Source organism: Saccostrea echinata, unplaced genomic scaffold (genome assembly GCF_033153115.1).
Source record: "Saccostrea echinata isolate AGI-Se365-2 ecotype Australia unplaced genomic scaffold, CSIRO_AGI_Sech_v1 ptg000015l, whole genome shotgun sequence".
NCBI classification, from domain to species: Eukaryota; Metazoa; Mollusca; class Bivalvia; order Ostreida; family Ostreidae; genus Saccostrea; species Saccostrea echinata.
In genome coordinates, this window is record NW_026889764.1 from 6,698,477 (window position 1) to 6,720,508 (window position 22,032).

Below are 22,032 nucleotides of genomic sequence, written 5' to 3' on the forward strand. Positions count from 1 at the left end.
TGCATTGGGAGCTAGAATTGGGGAAAAAAAATCTTAAGTTATAAACTTGACTGCCGTTAAATTGAATGTATTGTGTAAAAATATTATACATGTGAAATATTCTACTACTCTCTACCACTGGCCCATACATGTCTGAGAGAGGAACAAATGACAACTCTGCATAGGAGATTGATATCCTACAAGGTCCACAGTATCAGTAAACATAATAAAAAACTATACTAACATCACATGTAATTTTTTTTTTCTGTAGCCAGAAGATTAATAATAGGACAACAATTTCTTCTTGGGTTGCAGTTTTGTTGAAGTGTATACAGTGAATTGTTAAATTATGGTCACTTGACATAGGTGGAGTAAAACCTCTCTTATTGATAAAACTTGGATATTTCAGAGTTCCACAGATCCATATAGGGCATTTAGGTGGGTTCAATTTCTGGTGGCCAGATAGTTAAATTGGTAGAGCAAATGACTACTGATTCAGGGGGCCCTGACTTGAATCCTGGTCTGGTCCATACACCCCATTGCTTATCTCTTTTCTGTCTATGCAAAGAACTTGACAATGCAGACTTTTCCTCAATGATAGAAGTGCTTGTCTCTGCAGACTGTACTTGTGACCTACACATACACAAGGAAAACTCTTTTAAGACTTTAAGAGAACATAGTGTCTTTTTGAATTGATCTATTTCACGTTTCAATGTTGTTAACAGCATATTTCTAAGTTATAATAAAAAAATACATAGACATGTAAAAATTAACTCACACTTTTTCAGGTAATCATATTGACTTGTTACAATCACTGGAATCTTGGACATCCTTTGCATTCAAAGACAAGTGTCACAGAAAGTGTGTTGGACATACCCTTGTTGCACTTCATATCTGAAACAATGACAGAAAAAATTTGTAGGGGATGTTTCATTAATCATTACATGTAACTGATCTTTTCAAATTAAATACAGTGGTCTGCAACTGCACTAGAAAAACATGAAATCAAAAGGCCCATGGTCACAATGATCACCTTAGTCACTATGGCCATGTTCTTCTTTATAAGCAGATTCCCCCCCCCCCCATCTTCTGAAGTAAAACTTGATTGTTTTGCCTGTTCTAGCTGGCTCAACCCTAGCCCCTGGAGACATGAGGATCCCAGCTTCCTTAGAAATATTACTTATCTTTTTATTGTTCTTGAGAAGAGATTTTTAAAGATTTGTTTCCATATACATTCCTTTGTAAAACTTTAATTGCTCATATTGACCCCACCATACCCCCCATGTCATAATTTGAACAAATTTGATTGAACGTACAAAACACAACCTAATGCTTCCATGTAAATACAGTTGAACTTCAGTATCGAGAACACTGATATCTCGAATACCATGGATATGTCGAAGTCCCAATTGCTTATTGTTTAAGTAATATACATGTACCCTTGATATCTTGAATCCTCAGATATCTCAAAGTTTTTTCTTGGTCCAATGGAGTTTGAGATAATGAGATTTTACTGTATGAACAATTATGCCTTAGCTTGATTGAGAAAATTCTATAAAAAATTCCTACATATTCTAAAGTAAAACTTGATCACGCAATGTTGCCCCATCCCAAGTCAAAGTGAACTGCTTATTTTAGCAGTTTATAAACAGTTATTAGGCAGTCTGAAGGTATTTGGGCAGTTTTTAAGCAGTTCCTAACAGTCTTAGTCTTAGCATTCCTTAAAACTGCTAACAGACTGGTTAAGAAACTGCTAAGAATTTGTGTTAGCAGTTCAGTATTGAACAAATTTAAGCAGTCAAACAAGCAGTTTCTCAAAACTGCTAAAAGTGCAACTAATTCATTTCAGCTTCTCACATGAGGAAATACAATACTTTGTCACTCTTGGTGGTCCTAGCTTTCACTAGCCTTCATTACAATTGACCATGTGTTACTGTTAATGCATCACAAATAATTGGGGGCCAGGCAGGAATTTCTTATACAGAAAATAAAGTTAGAAAAAACAAAGATATATTTAAAATCTTACTAGAAATGATACAGTAGTTTATAATAAATTGAGGCTACACATTAAAAAGGCATGCACACATGAGCTTCTAATCTTTATCCCATCAACTTGCAAATGCAGTCCTCTAGTTAACAACCTGCTGTGTCCCCCATGGTTGCTTGAAACTTAAGGGTTGTATCCAATGAGGTGAGCCAGTCAAGATTTGTGTGCTCTTTCCAGACCAATTCAAAATTTCAGTACAAATTAATGTTTGTGAGGGTATGAAATTATATAGATGTATACAGTAAAGAAGTGAAATATACTTTGGGAAATACATATCTGTCATCACTGTATTGGATTGGATGTGAACATTAATTAGTAACAAATGTATCTGAGTCCATGAGATGGGAAATATTAAAGATCAATTTAATATGACCATGCGGCAACAATGAAAAAGGGTGATAGGAAAATTTTAAAGATTTGCTGGCACTAGTATGCTGAGAAAAGGGTAAGTCTGGGCTTGTGATATATTAATATCCCCTCTCTCATTTCAAATTACTAATATATATTATAAAACATAATCTGTTTGTATTTTATAATTATAAGTACTTAATTTAGATATAAAGATGGTAAATGCAATATTTTATCAGTAATTACAGTTTACATATGTACATGAATTAATTTACATCATTAGATAAATAAATGTAATAAATGTTACTTTATAATTCTGAATATAGGATCAAACATTCCTCAATATATATATATATATATATTGCAAACTCTCTTCAACAAGACTGACAGATTCTTTTTAAGAACTATATGTGAGTCAGTTATATTAGGTCAAATTGTAAAGCTAAATGCAGTAATTAATTTATAATTCTTTCAAGATAAGTGGCTATATTGATTTATATGATCTTTTATTGACTGGCACTTCACAAGCAACTATTATGATTATAAATTCAAAATTTTTGCAGATAAAAGTTGCTGATTGAGGGATCTGCAGATTAACCCCCTGTATTGACCTGAAGCTCTAAAGTTGGCACTTGTTTTTAAGAAATGCAAGAAAATTAACTTGATGAAAGGACTTATTTACAATTTATACCTGTATGATAATTGAGTGGAAAATGAAATCCTTAAAAAATGATGTTTATTCATCTACACAATGATTAAATCTAATACTAAGCTAAATTCCCATCTGTAATGTTATTTTTATGAATGAATCACCCTGGAAGCATAAATTTTATGCATTTTCATATTCATAAATGGGTGGAGTTATCTCCTTATAAGTAGACAAGAAAACTGCTTATAGCAGTTTCTTACCAGTTTTTAAGCAGTTCATATATTTTCATATTTATATGTAGGTGGAGTCATTTCCATATATGTATAGCAAATGAAACTGCCTATAGCAGTTGCTTAGCAGTTTTTAAGCAGTTCACCTCAACCGTCCTACTGACTGCTTAGATACTGCCAAGGAAACTGCTTAGCAACTGCTAAGGTACTGCTAGTGAACTGCCTAGCAACTGCTTAAATGGTGGACTGCTAATAAAAACTGCCTAATGACTAGCATGCAAAAACCTTCACCCAACAACAGCGGAGAAGGCTAGTAAACTAGCTGTCAAAAAACTACTTCAGCATTGAACTGTGAAGGTTAAAAAACTGCCAAAGAACTGCCTTCCACTTTGACTTGGGATACTACCCTAGAGGGTCAATTAAACTATAAATGATCGTGAATCTACACTATATCTACATCTACATAGTACAGCGTTCCATCAAACCTGATGATTATATGCTGGACATAAAGCTTGCACATAAGTTTCATCTTACCTGGCCCAGTGCTCCTTGAGAAAGATGTATATTTATCAAAATGTCATAAAATTTTCACTAATTATCTATTATCTCCTATTGAAAGAGAGCGGGACCTTTAATTTGAGTATCTTTCATTTGATCTACAAATTTAGATCAGGCCCCGGGGCCATAAAACTTAGACGAGCTCACTTTTGATCTCAGTCTCACTTTGCCACGTATAATTCCTTTCGTAAAAGTGAGATTGAGATCAAAAGTGAGCTCGTCTAAGTTTTATGGCCCCGGAGCCTGAATTCAAAGCTCAATTGAGCCTTCAGCACAGGAAAGCTAAATATGTTTCAAAATTAAGGGAACAATCATTTCATTCTAAGAAGGGGGGATAGAGGGCTATATTTCAAGTCAGCTTATTTCTTTCCATACCAGTGAAGGACAAACTAACTATTTTCAAGATGATAAATACAGAAAATTATATATATTTTTTCTCCACTTTAACATTTTAACACCCCCCCCCCCTTACACACACACACACACATGGGGAGGGGGGGGGGGGGACAAATTATTTGTTTTCAACATTTTGAGGTTCAGATTATTTATTTCCAAAATCTGCAAGTCACTTCCCCCTTTCAGAATCAAATGGTCTACTCGCATTCCACAGGCACTTGTTTCTGTAATACTTTTTTAACCCATAGTATGATAGTATATTAATAACATAAGGTATCCAACTCGTATGCAAGTAACGATCACAGGGGGTGCTTCCGGAATGTAAACAATGTTAATAAAGAGAAAGAAATATTTGTAGATCTACTAAATTGTATCAATCATCACAATGGGTTTTAAAATATTTATATTTTTTAATTTATATTGTTTACATTTCGGGAGCAAGCCCCTGTGATACGTTTACGATGTTTCATGATCGGCTAAGTTTCTTACTCTGAACTTCTTTCCATAAATCAGTTGATCAAGCACTTGTAGAAGGACAGCTCCCTTTTTGTGTCGTATCTTGGGGTCATTGTTACACCTGCAAGTCAATAATTTGCTCACAAATACCATAAAACACCACATGTTCTACTTTCTCGTCTCTACTTTCGTTTTGATTTAATGCATTTCCGTGAATATAAAGCTTACTTCCGGTAAAGGGAGAAGTCATTAAAAATGCTTTTTAAATAAAAATAATGTAGAGAGATATCTCTTTACAGTAAAGAGATATCTCTTTTTGCTTGAGAGATATCTCTTTTGGACACTTTTGAAAGATATCTCTTTCACTTTGAGAGATATCTCTTAAGATAAACTTAGAGAGATATCTCTTTTACTTTGAGAGATATCTCTTTAACTTGGAAAGATATCTCTCAAAGTAAAAGCGATATCTTTCTAGGTGAAAGAGATATCTCTCTAAGTGAAAGAGATATCTCTTAAACGCTAAGAGATATCTCTCTTAACGAAAGAGATATCTCTCAAAGGAAAAGAGATATATCTTTAAGTGGAAGAGATATCTCTCTAAGTGAAAGAGATATTTCTCTAAGTGAAAGAGATATCTCTCTTAGTGTAAGAGATATCTCTCTAAGTGAAAGAGATATCTCTTTCTTAGAGAGATATCTCTTTAAGTTGAGAGATATCTCTGTTTTTTAAGAGATATCTCTCTAAAATAAGAGATATCTCTGTAATTTTGAGTGAAAATTTATTTTACGAATAAATAGTAAAAGGGCTTGCCATATCCGCGTCTTCCAATACATAAGATCGATACTTGAATGTTACTTTATTGCAGAATTGTTTTTAGCAATGTTTTATTTGATGAAATGTTTTGGAACTTGAATGGGTAGTGTGAGACTGATGTGTACGTATTATTGTTCTGTATTGTAACGCCGTGGATTGTGTGTGTCCATTTTATTACATATTGTTTGAAGAACTTATTTTATTATGCATACCAATTAAAATTTATAGCTGTTACTTTACAAGTAGAAAGGACATTTTAAGCAATATTATTTACTTTGTATTACACAAAATGTTCTTAAAGTAGTTCTGAGGGGCTGAAGAAAGGACACTTATTCATTGGTTTATTTTGATCCCGTGATCATTTTGGAAGTCTATATATATGAGGAGCGGTCGTCAGTTTCATCATCATATCACGTCATCAGCATCGCTGACAACAATATTTGCTACTATTTGATAGCGGCTTAGGTATGATAAAAACAATGTAAACTTTAGTACAAAGTAGCATATACATTTGTAATTTCTCCATCGCACGGACACCGCAATCCACTTTATTTTATTAGGCCAGATATCTCAAATTCATTATAACTATTATACATACGAGATGGTCGTTGTCTACAGGATTTATAGATGAACATGACTATTTTGTTGTATATGTTTCATTGAAATCCTTCTTAAATGAAATATTTGAAACGAGAAATGGAACTTGGGTTATGATTTACAAAGAACTGAAGTACAATATGAAGAGCATATAAACACAAGGGACTGGTGGAGGATACCCCCTTTTTATGTATTTGACAGATGAGTAGGGGACTGGTGGAGGATACCCCTTTTTTTTATGTATTTGACAGATGAAAATTCACTGAAGTTACACGGAATGGAACTCAGTAAGCCGATTGGCATTGGACAGGGTGCCTAGGAAGCTTACAATACTGAAATGTTGCTTATGAAATCATGCATTCGTACAAACAAGATATTAACCTTTGAAAATAAAATTATTCATTACAAATTATAAAAGCAAACGAGGAAAATTATTGACGAGAGTACCTGAATCCTGAGAAAGGTATGTTTGGGTTGCGACTCCAATCCAAGCGTGACCAAGGATTGTATGATTTACTTTCAGACAAGCTTTACCAGCATCGTTGATTGGCAAGTCTCCTACTAGATACGACGGATTTTTGGACATTTTACACATTTCCATGGAGTAGGTCCATTGCGTGTAAAAACTTTTTAGTCCTCAAAATTGAATGAAAACATATTTCATTTTCTCACATTGAAGTGGAAAAAAAAAAGAAAGCTAGGAAAGAGAAAAAGTAACAAAAAAGGTAGCCACGGGTCAGAAGTCTAATATGAATCACTATTTCGTCTAGATCGTGGCAAATTAATGTGTGCATGTATGTATATATATTATATATACATACATACATACATATATATATATATATATATATATATATATATATATATATATATATATATATATATATATATATATATATATATATATATATATATATATATATATATATATATATATATATATATATATATATATATATATGAAAAATATCCAAACATATAAAAACACAGAGAACGAGTAAAACATAAGCGCTTTCATTTCTTCTTTATGATGTTTTATAATATACTCATGGTAACGTTTATTGTGACGTCATTATAACTTAACGTCAACAAGTCTCTGATTGACGTCATATGACGATTTATCTATCTATCTATCTATCTATCTATCTATCTATCTATCTATCTATCTATCTATATATATATATATATATATATATATATATATATATATATATATATATATATATATATATATATATATATATATATATATATACAAGTCAGACTGGCCAATTACTGACCAATTACCCCCACACTGTCAATTCGGAGAGCCTTCAGTATCTCCTAATTGGCCCGTTTATATGGATGAAAATGCTGACATTTTAGATATTTTGATTGAATTCTCATGATATTGTGTTCAAACTTACGCATATATTATTTTTTCCGACTATCCTATTACAGATTTTCTAACCGATTACCATCGTTCCCACCGAATAACCGGTTAACCGGTTACAAATTGTCATATATATATATAATTTTATATATACGAGGGGTTATCAATAAGTTCGTGGACTGATGCGATAAAATTAATACTATGTAGTTGTTGGTTACAAAATTTGTAGGGAACATAAAACAACAAAAGTTTAACAAGTGTTGAAAATTTTAACTTGATATGTTGATAATTAGCCAAATTATCATTAAATAAAAAAAGCATTATATTATCACCCGGCGCTGTCCCCGTTTATTTTCATGACGTCCGACAACGTCATTATATTTCTCAATGCCAGCTCCTTCTGTCTCAATACACTTATCTTTATGAGATTCTCTGGAGGAAAGTAAAGACCTAAACCCGTCATGTTTATATGACTTTACAATGTCATGAACACCTGATTTCAATGCATTAATATTGTAAATATTAAATCTATACATAGGAAAAAATCCTTGCTTGATTTTGTCGGCATAATTTTCTTGCCGGAGTTCAATGTCAACCAATGATCAACGTCACTTTTCGACGTGTCTGACTTTGGACACCCTGACTACAAATCGACATTAACCGTGTGTCTCTTTGCTTGCTGAATCTGTTTTGGTATTTAAACACAAGTACTCTGGATGTATTTTATTCCTCTGTAGCCTGTTTAAACATTTTCTAAGTCTATGTCAGATTTTCCAGGGGCTGAAGCTTTATAGAATGTTGTAAAATGACACCCTCCCCCTTTCGACGTCATTTTTAACCCCTTTATTGTTTGGACATTCCCTATAAAATTTACGTTAAAATTTCATAGAATATACAGAATGAGGTAAAAATTGCAACTTTTACGGAAAAATTGTGTCATATCACATGAGTGAATTAATGGGATTTTCGGATGACAAATGCTCATATTAGAAGAGTTTTTCTCAGTTACACTCGGGTAGAAAATACGTCATGTTCGAGGTTGCGCCGCCTTGACATACCATTGCTTACAAAAACATTTACGATTCACTAAAAAATAAAACTAATGATTTACAGTTAATTTTACAGATAGAAAAGAAGATGCTTATTTAATGTTTAAAAATTCATTGATGTATCTTAAGCGGTTTTAATTTTATGACGCTAGTCCACGAACTTTTTGATAACCCCTCGTATATATATATATATATATATATATATATATATATATATATATATATATATATATATATATATATATATATATATATATATATATATATAATTATATATATATATATATATATATATATATATATATATATATATATATATATATATATATATATATATATATTACCGCATATTTGAGCTCGTCTCACAATATGCGTCGTTATCAAAGCTCTACTCTGTTATTAATGTCATCATTCGCCTCTTATTTTGCGAGGAATTCATGATTGAGTAAAGTCGGAATTTTGTTATCCACCCATACAGTGTCGGTACTTAGTCACTATGTTTCCGGGTTATCTCCCCTTTTCTATGCATCAATGAAAGTGAAAGGTGGGTGATGAAAGTATCTGATTTAATTTTTGTATTTTGAAATAGTCTATCACAATTTATGTTTTTTAAAGTTAATTTTCAGGCAAAATAAGTAGCATTAATTATTTTATTGACATTTATATTGCTCGATGGCGAATATTTGATTGGATGGAAACAGATTGATTTGCCACCCCATTCTTCCATTGTACTGGCACATGTTACAAGGGATAACGATGGCAATAACCAATTTCATCAACAGATTTTGAATAAAGAAAATGTTATTTAGTTGAATAATCTTAAAAAGAGAGCCATCGTGAAAATGATGATTATTAAACTTCAAATTTATTCGGTACCCTTCTTCAAGGTCAAAAACGTATCTGGATATTTAGATACTTATATGTCCCTTGGCCACAGTATTTAGGGGAATATCCATATTATTCTCACAGTGGCTTCTGTAACATAGATTTGTTATCTATATTTATCAGTTTAATACTTGAAAACATTTAGTGACAAAAAAAAGGTTATTGTACAAGGATAGTGCTACCCTGTACCTTTAAAGCAGTAAGTAAATAAATACAGATTGAAAATTAATTAGAATACAGTAAATCTATTGCAGCACATCCAAATGTTATACGCAGTACAGTTAAGGCAACATTTTCTATAAAAAGGCACCAAAAACGAGACATTTAAAGTTCATCCGTCTTATTTTTTAGCATGAAACTCTATCTGAAATATCTTAATGGCTTTATGAAGAGTTTGTCCATCGCTTTTCACATCGGTATTTTTTGTCATCATTTGACCCTCTACAGTCACGTGAGCTCTGATTCTAGGCCAAAATATGAAATGTCAAATTTAACCAAAAAGTGCAAGGGCAAGGCATACAATATTTGAACTGTACAATGTTTCATTGTGTCCCTTAGTATCTATCCTATCGAAAAACTGATGCTCATTCAGTCAGATTTCTGAGATATTTAAGTTATTCATTGAAAACAAATACCCGTGTTCAAAAATAGGGTATTTTTCATCATTTAATCGGAAATTTTAAATTGCCTAATGAATTACAAAGAAATGAGCATCACTTTTTAAAAACTATACAGTAACGTAAAGAATTTAACATAAAAACCTACCTCTTGGGTTGTCGCCTTGCCCTTGCACTTTTTGATTAAAAATTGAAATCTTAAGACATTCATTCTAAATATAGTTTTCAAACGCATCAATGATCCAGCATGGGAGATAACTCTGTGGTACTTAATAGAGTTTGTGTACCTCGCGAATTTTGAATAAATAATACCTACGGACTGTGCTGGGCTTTATTTCATTAAATCAAATCGGTATGCATAAAAAAAATCCTTGACTTTACTTTGTTTTGTATATCTTCGTTCTTTTATACGCTACACAAGACGTATTTGACACCTACCGCATTTCCTCCGTTCGACAACAATAGGCCTAAAATTTGCCGCAACATCATGTAAATCAATTGGAAAATGCCCAAGGTTAAAAATATTGAAAGATTCAATCATTTGTAATACAAAATAGACAGCCGCTATCAATGATAAAATATTTATTCTTCCCCAGTAGACACACAGAAAGAACTTAGTTTTTTTTTTTTTTTTTTTTTGTTGTTGTTGTTGTTAATATCGATATATATATATATATATATATATATATATATATATATATATATATATATATATATATATATATATATACATATGTGATTAATTTAGTTATCAAACCTTCAACTGTTTAGGGATTCTAGACTACGTCAAAAGTTTTAAGAACAGGAGGAAGGGATTGGGGTGCTTACTCCTGTATTTAATAACCTGTTTTCCTACTACAGATCTACCGCCCCCCCCCCCTCCCCATCACCAGTTTGCCTCTGGCTCCTTTGATACCATTTACCTTACTTGCATGTGGAAAATAAACTATTACACAGTGTTTACATCAGGTTTTACTTTTTTGGGTATTTTGGGTAATTTTTTTGAGTTATCAATCCAAGCGCAAACAAGATAATCATAGTAAAACTTTGTAATCAAGAAACATATCTGTTAAAGAACAGGTGAACACAATATACATGCCGAAATTAAGATCTTGTCGGTACCCAAAAACACAGACAGGCGCGTAGCCAGAATTGAAGTGAAATGTACGCAGAGAACGGCTGGGGTCCGCTTTGAGACCCCCTGTTGGTCCAGGGCGAAGCCCTGATGAGGACCTAGGGGCGAAGTCCCTGGAAGCTCATGGGTTTTACCAAATATTTCATTCAAAATCATGCCATTTCGATTTTCTTTAGAAAATACAAGAGTACTTAATATTGCTTTTAACACAAAGTTAAATACTTCCGTGCAAATTTATTGTACCTGTAGAGGCTGAATATTTTTTAAAATGATATATTGGTATCATCTACTCTTTTTTAACTTTCAGCAACAAGTATAATTAATTTCAATTATTAACAAAAATAATGTTACATTTCAAATCATATTCTAGTGGATCACAGCATTCAACGGTTGATATTTTCTCGAAGATCTTTAAAAAAATTATCAATGTGTTTTAGAAGAATTACAAATTAATAAATGTTTTATTTGGTTGTGGCAATGATTTAATAAAACATTACAGTTTTTTTTATAAAGACATGGTAATATAAAATTTGAATCGAAACAGTACGAGATAAAATAATTTGAAACACAAATATTTGCTGGGTGGTATTGATATTTTTTCTCTTCTCACAAATCTCCCCCCCCCCCCCCCCCGATCCCAATTTTTAAATTTGAAAATGATATGTACACATCTGGGTATTTGCGTATAGGCAGTTACGCGCCTGTCAGAATACATTCAAGTAAAGATATTCAAATCTTAACAGCCTTCAAACTTTCACACCATTGTACTGTTAAAAATTCAAAGTATTATTTATCTAGAAAATTTATTTAATTAAAAACAGCTTTTCAAATTCAAAGGCAGGCTGTGAAGGGATTTCTGAGCAGGTGCAAAACATTTCAAACAGTCCACAGTTCAAACTGTTCTTCTGGATGAAATCAATTCTGAAAACAAAATGAAATACCATTATGGAAAGTTCATTGGTGTTTTAAAAAAGTGATACTCAAAACAATGCATTGAGTAACATGGAAAGCATATACATGACTCTACTGTTTTTATTATCAAAACATTTTAATAATCTTGCTAGGAATATATGGTTTAGAGCTTATATGGAGCATACCTTTTTATTTCATTGGTGGAAACACTTGCTGCCTGAATGAATTCTTTAAATTGTTTGGGAGTAGCTACAACACAATATATATGTAATGAGTGAAAAACATAATGATTACTATTGTAGAATGAAATGACATTGCATTGTACAAAGCAAACCATGCTATACTATATTTTCTGAAATTCATAAAACAAATGGAAACAAACTTTTGATACAAAACTTTTCTGGGAAATTGAAACCTATGACATTTGCAAAAGTAGAATTGGTAGCTATACTAAATTTAATTTTAAAAAAAATCAATATACTAGAGATAACATTTAATTCTTTCACCTATACAAAATTAAAAAAAAAAAATATTTAACACTGGCATACTATAAAATTAATGTGAAATGCTTTAGTGTGATCATACCCAGTGGAGAAATTGATGCACCTATTTTGATAGGTCTAGCTGATGTAAATGTCAGTTTTAACCAGTTCTGGGACAGCTACAATGACAAAAGAATCATACATATAAACAGTACATAAATACATGTAAATACATATAAGACTGACTTAATGTACATGTAGTCAGACGAATGAAAATTCAAACATTTTATCTTCATTAATGTAGAAATTCTATAAATTTACAGCCCAGTGATACAGATAGTAAAAGTCCTATGATGAATTTAAAATAAGAAGCAATGGTAAAAACTGAAATCTTAAAATTCACATATTTTTGATTGCCAGAGGTATAAATTAAAATTTATAGGGTCTTATACTCTTGTATGTACAGTGCACATACATTGTACACTGTGCAGTTTGACTTCACAAATACATTGTGTGACTGCATCTAAATTATACTATTTGACGTGTTGTGCTTATATTATGTTACATGTTTGTACATGTATGCCAAAGGACAACATCATTGCATGTTTAAAAGTGTGCAACTTTCATAATGTGTGTGTTTTTGTGTATGTGTGTGTGTGTGGGGGGGGGGGGGGGATACACACAAGGCACTGCATTGCAGTTTGTGACGGACTGTAACAATACATCTTATTGTACATGTTCACGGTTATTTTACATCGATGTAAAGAATAGTATGTTTACATGTTAATACCTATGCGCATACACACCTTAATGAACACAAAGGGACCTAGGGAGGTAGTGCGGATCGTCTCAGTTTTCCATGATTTCCCGAAATAACGTCATCATCTTCTCATCAAAAAGATAAACAAGGCCCAGGTCTCTTATTTCATCCCTATTCTCTTTAAAGATTGCCTGATTGTTTTATCCACTGCATATCTCAGCTGCTGTCGCCACGTTTTTAGATGTAAACAACATTCCGTGTCACCGAGTGCAAGCGCTGGGCTGAAGCCGAATGCAGCCAAACGACACAATAAAAAGAGAATTATTTCGAAGACGTGTTGTTATTATATAAGAGAAAATCACTAATGTTTATTTATTTAAACCTGAAAATACAGACATTCATTACAAATTCTCGCAATCATCATTAAATAGCTTTTTTGAGCTCTATTTCCTTATATGGATCTATCAAGGCGGAGCAACTGTCATGACGTCAAACCTCATTATGACCTCATTACCATATTATCTTCATGTGTAGCCTTAACTGTACTGCGTATAGCGGAATTCACAAAGGGAAGTACTGTATTTATTTTTAAGTGTATACATAAATAATGGTTTATTTCCAATCAAGCCCCCCCCCCCTCCCCGAGAGGGATGAAAAAGATACATTTGTATACAAATGCAGTAATTAATTGTGATATAAAATCATGTAAAGTAAAATACATGCAGAGCAAGTTGTTGTGCTCTACAATGTCGTATTACAATAATGCATTATAATATGTATATGAATAAAACGTAGATGTGTCTATAATTTTCCACATATTTACTTTTGTCACATGTAGTGGCAAACCTCTAGGAAGGTTAAAATGAATGAATGAATGATGACTTAATATATTTGAGACATAAATATCAGTTGGATGGAAGCATTACAATGAGCAATTCAGGCTATTTAAAATGGAGGCATGAGCACCCTAAGTCGAATTGTACATTGTCCAAATCCACAATACAGTCAAATTTGAGCCAGCAGCATCCTCACCTATCAGGATATCACTTCTCTTATAGGGCTTGGCAAGGAGGACAATTTCGGCCTCCACCAGACCGATAATAGAAGGGCATCGCAATTTAAAAACACAATTGTTCACCAGTTAGGGTAGATAGGATTCCCCATATTTTTAATAATTAGCTAAAATTCTATCAAGGCTAGCTACTGTTTTGCTTGTCGGATATCAAATGGGTTCAGATTAATTAAGATGGGGTCAAAGACATGTTTCAGATATATATTCTGTGTCTGCTCATTGGTTCAGTTTTAAGATTATAAAGGAAATCAAGGAGGTTTGGGCTATTGGGTCATTTTCAAAACTGTGTCCACCTTGCATAATCATGAACTTCTCTAATAGAGCCTGTACTTTAATTGAGTGAAGGTTTAATGATAACATGTTAAATTATTGTCCTCTCTCTCCTGCCCCCTAAGGCCCCTTGGGTATGATACATAAATTTATAGAGTTGTGTTAAGTAAAAGTTTTGTACCTTCTCAAGTTAACCTCAAAAACTCAAATAAACTTACATTATTTTCACATTATACAGAATATTTCTCATTTAGGCTTGGGAAAGTGTTTGATTTTACATGTAGGAACTAATTTCATCATGGGAGTTTTCTCTCAATGTAATAAATTTAAAAAGCTTCTGGTCTTGTTTGATATTTTTAGGCACACAAGGGCCTTTTAGGTTCAAATATAAATACAATTATACAAATAGTCTAAGTAAATAAATAAAAAATAAATAAATAAATAGGTAAAATGAAATGCAGATAATTTTAGCAGAGCTTCAGGATAAAATTGTCACAGAAGACATTTTAACTTGACAAGTTTATTAGATATATGCACAGTTAATCCATTGAGTTATCTGTCTTATCAGAGGGTTGGTAAACCTTAAAATATGATTATGCAACTTAAATTTCCTGACCTTTTACAATTTTACTCGAGTAACTTAGTTTTGACAAATGAATAAATTATAGGGTTCCTAAATTGTTACAGTCAATGCTGGCATATTGGGACAGGGCTGTGGATGTGAATCTTTTGTTTTTTTTGGTTGGGAAGGAACATTGATCAATGGTCAAGCAGTTTGGGGGAAAAAGGCTATAAAAAAAAAAAACATTATGTAAAATTGGGGCCTAATTTTTGGTCCTTGGTGGTTTCTGTTGTGTCTCTAAGTGGGAAAAATAAAATAAAAAGATTTGTAATTTAACTCAGGTAAAAATTGCTTTAGTTCAAATTTTAATTCACGGTTCTTAAACTCACAAAAGGTGATATGTTTGGGAAACTGGTTTTATTCATCATGAAATATAAAACATAAAAAACTGAGCATAAGGCAAGATTTATTATTAATCTGCTATGCAAGCAGATGCAAATTCTTGGGGTTGAAGGGGGAGGGGGGCTAGACATATATTGTTCCACAGACCTGAATTGAATAGAATCTGATCCATTTCCTGCAATGTTTTGTATGTAGTTTTCAGAAATGAGGCGACGGGTTTGTTAAAGACAGCAATTCTACAAAAACTGCTGACACATATCATGCATATATCTAATGGGCATTTCTCCAATGAAAAATGTCAGTTCAAACCCAATTGCCAATTACATATATGTCATTGGTGTACACCCCTCAACTAAGCAGTTAGCATACATGTACTTTTATAATTATGTTTATATATTAATGTCAAAGGTTATTCAGATGCATCTTCAATGCATATATAGTTTATATCCATGTATCAGCTGGTGGGTACAACTGCAAATCTGAGGGAGTTAAAGATTCATTTTAGCAAAACTTCCCTAGCATTTTAGGGTATTAAATAAAGGATAGGTTGCCATTGCCTTAGCTCATACTTGGACAATTAATTTGTATGCTGGCCTTCATATAATTATGCATATTTACAACTTTAAAACAGATTAAGTCCATACCCCCCCCCCCCCCCCCAACTAGTCTTAACCATATTTTTGCCTTGGGGTGAGGGATGGGGGTAACCCATTCTGAATTAATGTTACAGTTTCAGTATTCCTGAAGTAAGAAGTTTAAGGTGACAAGTTGCAGTTTCTGAGAGAGCATCAGCTGGGCAAGGGTCTGGAATATAGAATTTAGTCCTATAGGTACTTCATGTCTGGTGCAGTACATGTACATTTACAAATACTTTGGAAACATTTCATAGTCCTCCATTGTGTCTCAAGACTCTTGGGTTGGAAGGTAATTAGTATATCTTTTAATCAATTTTAAATGGAGAGGCTTTAGCAGAGCTTGGTTTCAGAAATAAGTGGTATGACCTCATTCCTTTAGAACCAGCACAGCTACTGTTGAGCAAAAATGGTTTTCCAGATTAGGTAATAAAGATAGCAGGGAGATAGGTATCCCTTAATCTATTCTGGAATTTACAAAGTGGGAATGTGATAACACTTAACATTTTGTCATTGCAACATTGTCAAGAATGCAGGAACTGCAGCCATATGCAGATGGGAAAAAGGGGGGGGGGGTAAAAGGGGATTTGTGCCTGTTTTTTACTTGTTTGCAATCTCAGCTGGAAAGTAGTTTAGAACTTTCCAAGTTACTTTAAAAAAAAATAAATAAATAATGAATAAATTAATTAAATAAATAGATGAATAAACAAATAAACAAAAATACAAGAATAGGGTAGGTGGGGGAGGAGATTGAAATTATTTACATATTTTCTTACACCAGGCTAGTTTAGTTCTTATTCATGCCTCAGTAATAATAACCTGTCGTTACTAAAAATATTAGGGTAATAAAAAGACCCAAAGCAGAATAAACAAAAACTTGTACTAGATTCCAGGGAGGGGGTGGAGTGTTTTCAGGCATACTTAATTTGTAGGGAAACTAGATCATTTATCTTAATACAGCAGGGATGGCTGATAAAGAATTGATTTAATCTTGTATTGAAGATATATTGAGTAGTGGAGACAATTAGAAAGTGGTATTCACAGTGGGTGGGGTGCTGAGGGTTTTGAGTAGGCTAGGGGTCCACGGTGGGTGGTTAAATTGAAGCTGCCTACCCCCACCAGGTGGCGGTGGGCACCTGCGGTGCCATGTGGCGAAATCGTCACCTTCAATTTAACCATTGAACTTTTTATATTCTTGACTTGTTGTGGTTGATGTTGATATATGTGATGGTTGATGTTGATATATGTGATGTTGACTTTGAAAATTATATCTCATATTGAGTAAATCTAAAGCAAAATTATGTAATATAATTGATATAATTAATTATAATTAATATAATTAAAGATAATTTGTGTTGAAATGTGTCCGTAGCACGATTGAGGTCAACCCAGCGTGCTACTTTTCCCGTCAGGGAGGGCACAACTTAATTGTTGATGTTGGGGGATGTGCCAGTTTGCCGGCTGCCCCACTGTTGTGTAGACCACTGTGGACAATACCTGCCAACTCGAATAAAACATATAAAATAAATAAGGCATTTGTTTTAAATATATTAAGGTCTTTGATAATACCGCATATTTGAGCTCGTCTCACAATATGCGTCGTTATCAAAGCTCTACTCTGTTATTAATGTCATCATTCGCCTCTTATTTTGCGAGGAATTCATGATTGAGTAAAGTCGGAATTTTGTTATCCACCCATACAGTGTCGGTACTTAGTCACTATGTTTTCGGGTTATCTCCCCTTTTCTATGCATCAATGAAAGTGAAAGGTGGGTGATGAAAGTATCTGATTTAATTTTTGTATTTTGAAATACCCTCCCACCACAACCCTTGAGCTAGGTGTTTAAGTATACCCTTTCTCCTTTCGTACATCTACATAGTTTTACATGATTGGGCTATACCTATATTTATTGACAGTTATGGAAATGTTATTGAGATTCTTTTCTGCTTTGGGTTTTTTGTTTTTGTCTTTTCAGAAATTAGCGGTGCCGTTGAAGGAGACCAACGATGTTGATCAGGATTGCCTGTTATTTCCGTTTAGAACCTTTTGAATGATTTTGGGCCAAATACAGTATCCTTCCGAGGAGTTCGGGGAAAAACCATACTTCACAGTGGTCAGATTGGCGAAATCGTCACCTTCAATTTAACCATTGAACTATTTATATTCTTGACTTGTTGTGGTTGATGTTGATATATGTGATGGTTGATGTTGATATATGTGATGTTGACTTTGAAAATTATATCTCATATTGAGTAAATCTAAAGCAAAATTATGTAATATAATTGATATAATTAATTATAATTAATATAATTAAAGATAATTTGTGTTGAAATGTGTCCGTAGCACGATTGAGGTCAACCCAGCGTGCTACTTTTCCCGTCAGGGAGGGCACAACTTAATTGTTGATGTTGGGGGATGTGCCAGTTTGCCGGCTGCCCCACTGTTGTGTAGACCACTGTGGACAATACCTGCCAACTCGAATAAAACATATAAAATAAATAAGGCATTTGTTTTAAATATATTAAGGTCTTTGATAAATATATATATATATATATATATATATATATATATATATATATATATATATATATATATATATATATATATATATATCCAATTGAAAATCCATGATTTTATTAATTTTGATTTAAAGAATATTTATTCGTGTTATCTTTACAAATTGTGCATATAGCCTTATATTTAAATCCTGTTTTTCAATTCCAATATCCTGTATATTTCAGTTTCAAACTTTGCTCTACGATTGTATCCTATCCTAGTTCTTAAATCTACGGTTTTACAACTTGAATCTTTACATATGACTTAATAAGTATGTTAAAAGAAGACACATTGAACGAATTAACTCTTAACACTTAATAAAAAGGGATGTAGAAATAAATCATGAAACAATTGAAAATAAATGACAATAATGAAAATGTTGAAAGCATAACGCTTCCACTGAGTTATTTCCATGAAACATAAGGATTATTAACACAACAATTATTTTCTTCCAAACTTCGAATATCTTTGCTAAGATAGGTGTCTCCCTCATTAAAGAAAAGGGATATCTGATTAGGTAAACAAATTTATGCTTGGCCAAGCCACATAATTTGGTGAACAATGAGAAAATGTAACTTTACAGTTTAATATAATTTTTGAAAAGTTGTAAAAATATATGATGTTTTGTTACTGTAAAGTTTCTGGGAACATTTTCAAGAGTCTGTTTTTGAATTTTTACATATTTAAAATTTCATAATTAGATTTTTATTTAAACAAATATTGAAAAAAATAGCAATAACTCTTTTATATGGGAAATAAGTAAATTTTTTTGTGGTATATATCTTATGCTTGATATGATCCTATTGTCTTAGGTGCATAAGAACCATCTGGCACGTTTTGCAGAAAATCATTCGGATTCTTCTGCCCTTGACTCGGGTAAATAAAAAATACTGTCAATATCCCTTAGCATATGATTTTACTTAAAATACGATGTTTTTCTGCTTTTTTTAAATTCTTATACTGTACTTCTACTTCTTTCTTTCTAACAGCTGTCTAGTTGCAAAATTTATTTTTTATGCGTGCATGCTTTTGAAGGATTTTACATTTGGTACAATTGTACATACTGTGGGAATAGTTCACTACACTTAGTTCTTTATCTGAAAGTTTAATGATACACAGTTTTAAAACATTTGTTAACAGTCAATGTGAGATTGACAATAAGAGCAGATTTGTGTCGATCTGTTCTGAAGAAATGCAAAGTATGAGAACTGCAAACAAAGCAAGTACTGACAATTTGTACTCCTCATGACTTGTGTAATTCTAAGAGAGCCTAAGGGAATGGATGCGTAAAAAGATACTAAAGTAGAAATATTTCCGAAATGTACAATTTTGATATAATATTGCTTATTGCAAAGAGATTTAAAGGTCGGATATTTTGTAGGTAGTTTAATATTCCCGTATCTGTTATTTCTATATCATTTCCTGTTTTCATTCAAATTAAAATTAAATAGTTACAAAAAAAAAACAATCTATGTTAAAACAATTTACAAATTACAATTAACAAAATACAAATAAATTTCTACATTTACATGTACATGTACTATGTACCGGAAAAACAGATCTTCAATCCTTAATCCTTTGGTTTTCAATATTTATGTGATCTGAACCTAACCTTAAAGATCATGATGTGAACATACTTGTATTTATCAAGCAGATTCAATATCTGAAATTCATAGCAGCTCATTATGGAAATTTATAGATTAACCAAAAGATTTTGAAACATAGATCCTTAAATTGCTGATGAATGTAAATTTAAACACACTGTTGCAGATGATGAACACACGGATTTCTCATGGTTATTAAATGTTGTTTCTTTTGTGATTTTTAAATGAAAGTTAACTTTCTGAATGCTTTAATAAACGAATAACATATATATTTTTCTTACCTTCTTTTCCACAGTATGGCTGAAAATAAAGTAAACATGTCTGCATTGAAATGATATTCAAATTTGCCGTACACTGCAAGGCCAAACACTTCCCTTCAGTTGGTTCTTCATCCATGGATATATCTATGAAATATACCACTATGGTAGATATCGTAGTAATTAATTCAATTATTAACATTGTTAATATATATATTTATTTACCGATGTTAAAACAATACTGTAAACCTACTTTTTCATACGGGGTCATAGTTACCCGGAACCACGATTTTTGTTCAATTAGTGGGTACCAAAGATTGACACGTGATTCCTGAAACGTACTTCAAGTATGCTGGGACAAATTTCCACGGAAAATTAATACCATGCAGAAAAAGTATTCTACAGTACTCTTAAATAAACAATTTAAATTGAAATTTGTTATTCATGCTTCAGTAAGAAAAAATCTAGCTGTCTTGATAAAATTCAATTTGAAAAAAAACATCATCTTATAAAGTACACAATGGAAACAATTATTCCATTATCACATTTCCCTCAGGAAGAATAAACATACATCAAATAATAATTATTTTTGGTATGTCTGTTCGTTACAAAATCGTATTTAGGTAAAAATGTTACAATCCTTGAATAAAATGGCTTTAAAATTAAGTATGTTGTCGCTTTGAAGCTTAAATTGTAATGTGATTTTAATTCTTGATTTTGATAAAATATATGGCCACTTGCTAAGGAGATATATCGTGTAATCGTTTTTGGCTTTCAACGTTTGAATCCATAATTGCATAATTGCATAATTGCAATAAATTCAAACCATATGTTGCTCATAACCTATTGATGAGAAATATTTTTTATTTTGTGAAATGATTTTTAAAAATGAAGTTTAGGGACAGTAAACTAATGAATTGGTCCTGGTAATTCATTAGGCACAGCTTTAGCATATTGTTGATGATCTGGAAACTTTTGTTTTGTGTTATAAGTCATATAGCGATGGCAAGCAATGGTCAGCAGTGTCTAATTGAGAGATATTTATATTTTTCTTCCTAAACGCTCTTTTTATTGGCAATTATAAATTATCTTGTTTTAAGTTTTGGAAACTATATTTTACATAAATAAAAGTCAGAATAGTTATTTTTTACAAGCGGTACTGTAAAAAATGTTCTGGGCGTAAAAAAAAACTTTCATAAAACGATATATATATATTCTCACATCATAGCGGGGTTATTACTAGTGATCATTGGCTAACAAACTTCTTGCTTATTTTTTTTTCTTCTTTATTTAATTTGCTTGAGATTCAAGTTATATTTTAGCACCTACCTGTTATAAAAACATTGAAAGATAGTACGCCTCCACACTCTGTAGAATATTTAAAGTCATAA

At 32.2% G+C, this 22,032-nt stretch overlaps 1 protein-coding gene and 2 long non-coding RNA genes across 3 annotated transcripts in view; 1 reads left to right on the forward strand and 2 right to left on the reverse strand.

Moving 5' to 3' along the window:
* Window positions 1-22,032, reverse strand: part of LOC133187460 (uncharacterized) — a 204,496-nt gene that overhangs the window by 98,004 nt on the left and 84,460 nt on the right. The gene's annotated exons all lie outside the window — the stretch shown is intronic.
* LOC133187459 (nuclear receptor-binding factor 2-like) overlaps window positions 1-22,032 on the forward strand; it is a 108,723-nt gene that overhangs the window by 328 nt on the left and 86,363 nt on the right. The gene's annotated exons all lie outside the window — the stretch shown is intronic.
* On the reverse strand, window positions 82-4,779 carry LOC133187798 (uncharacterized). The gene is made up of 3 exons (XR_009721249.1): window positions 4,697-4,779; window positions 758-873; window positions 82-612 (listed from the first exon to the last, which is right to left on the reverse strand). It is a non-coding gene; the product is annotated as an uncharacterized LOC133187798 (long non-coding RNA).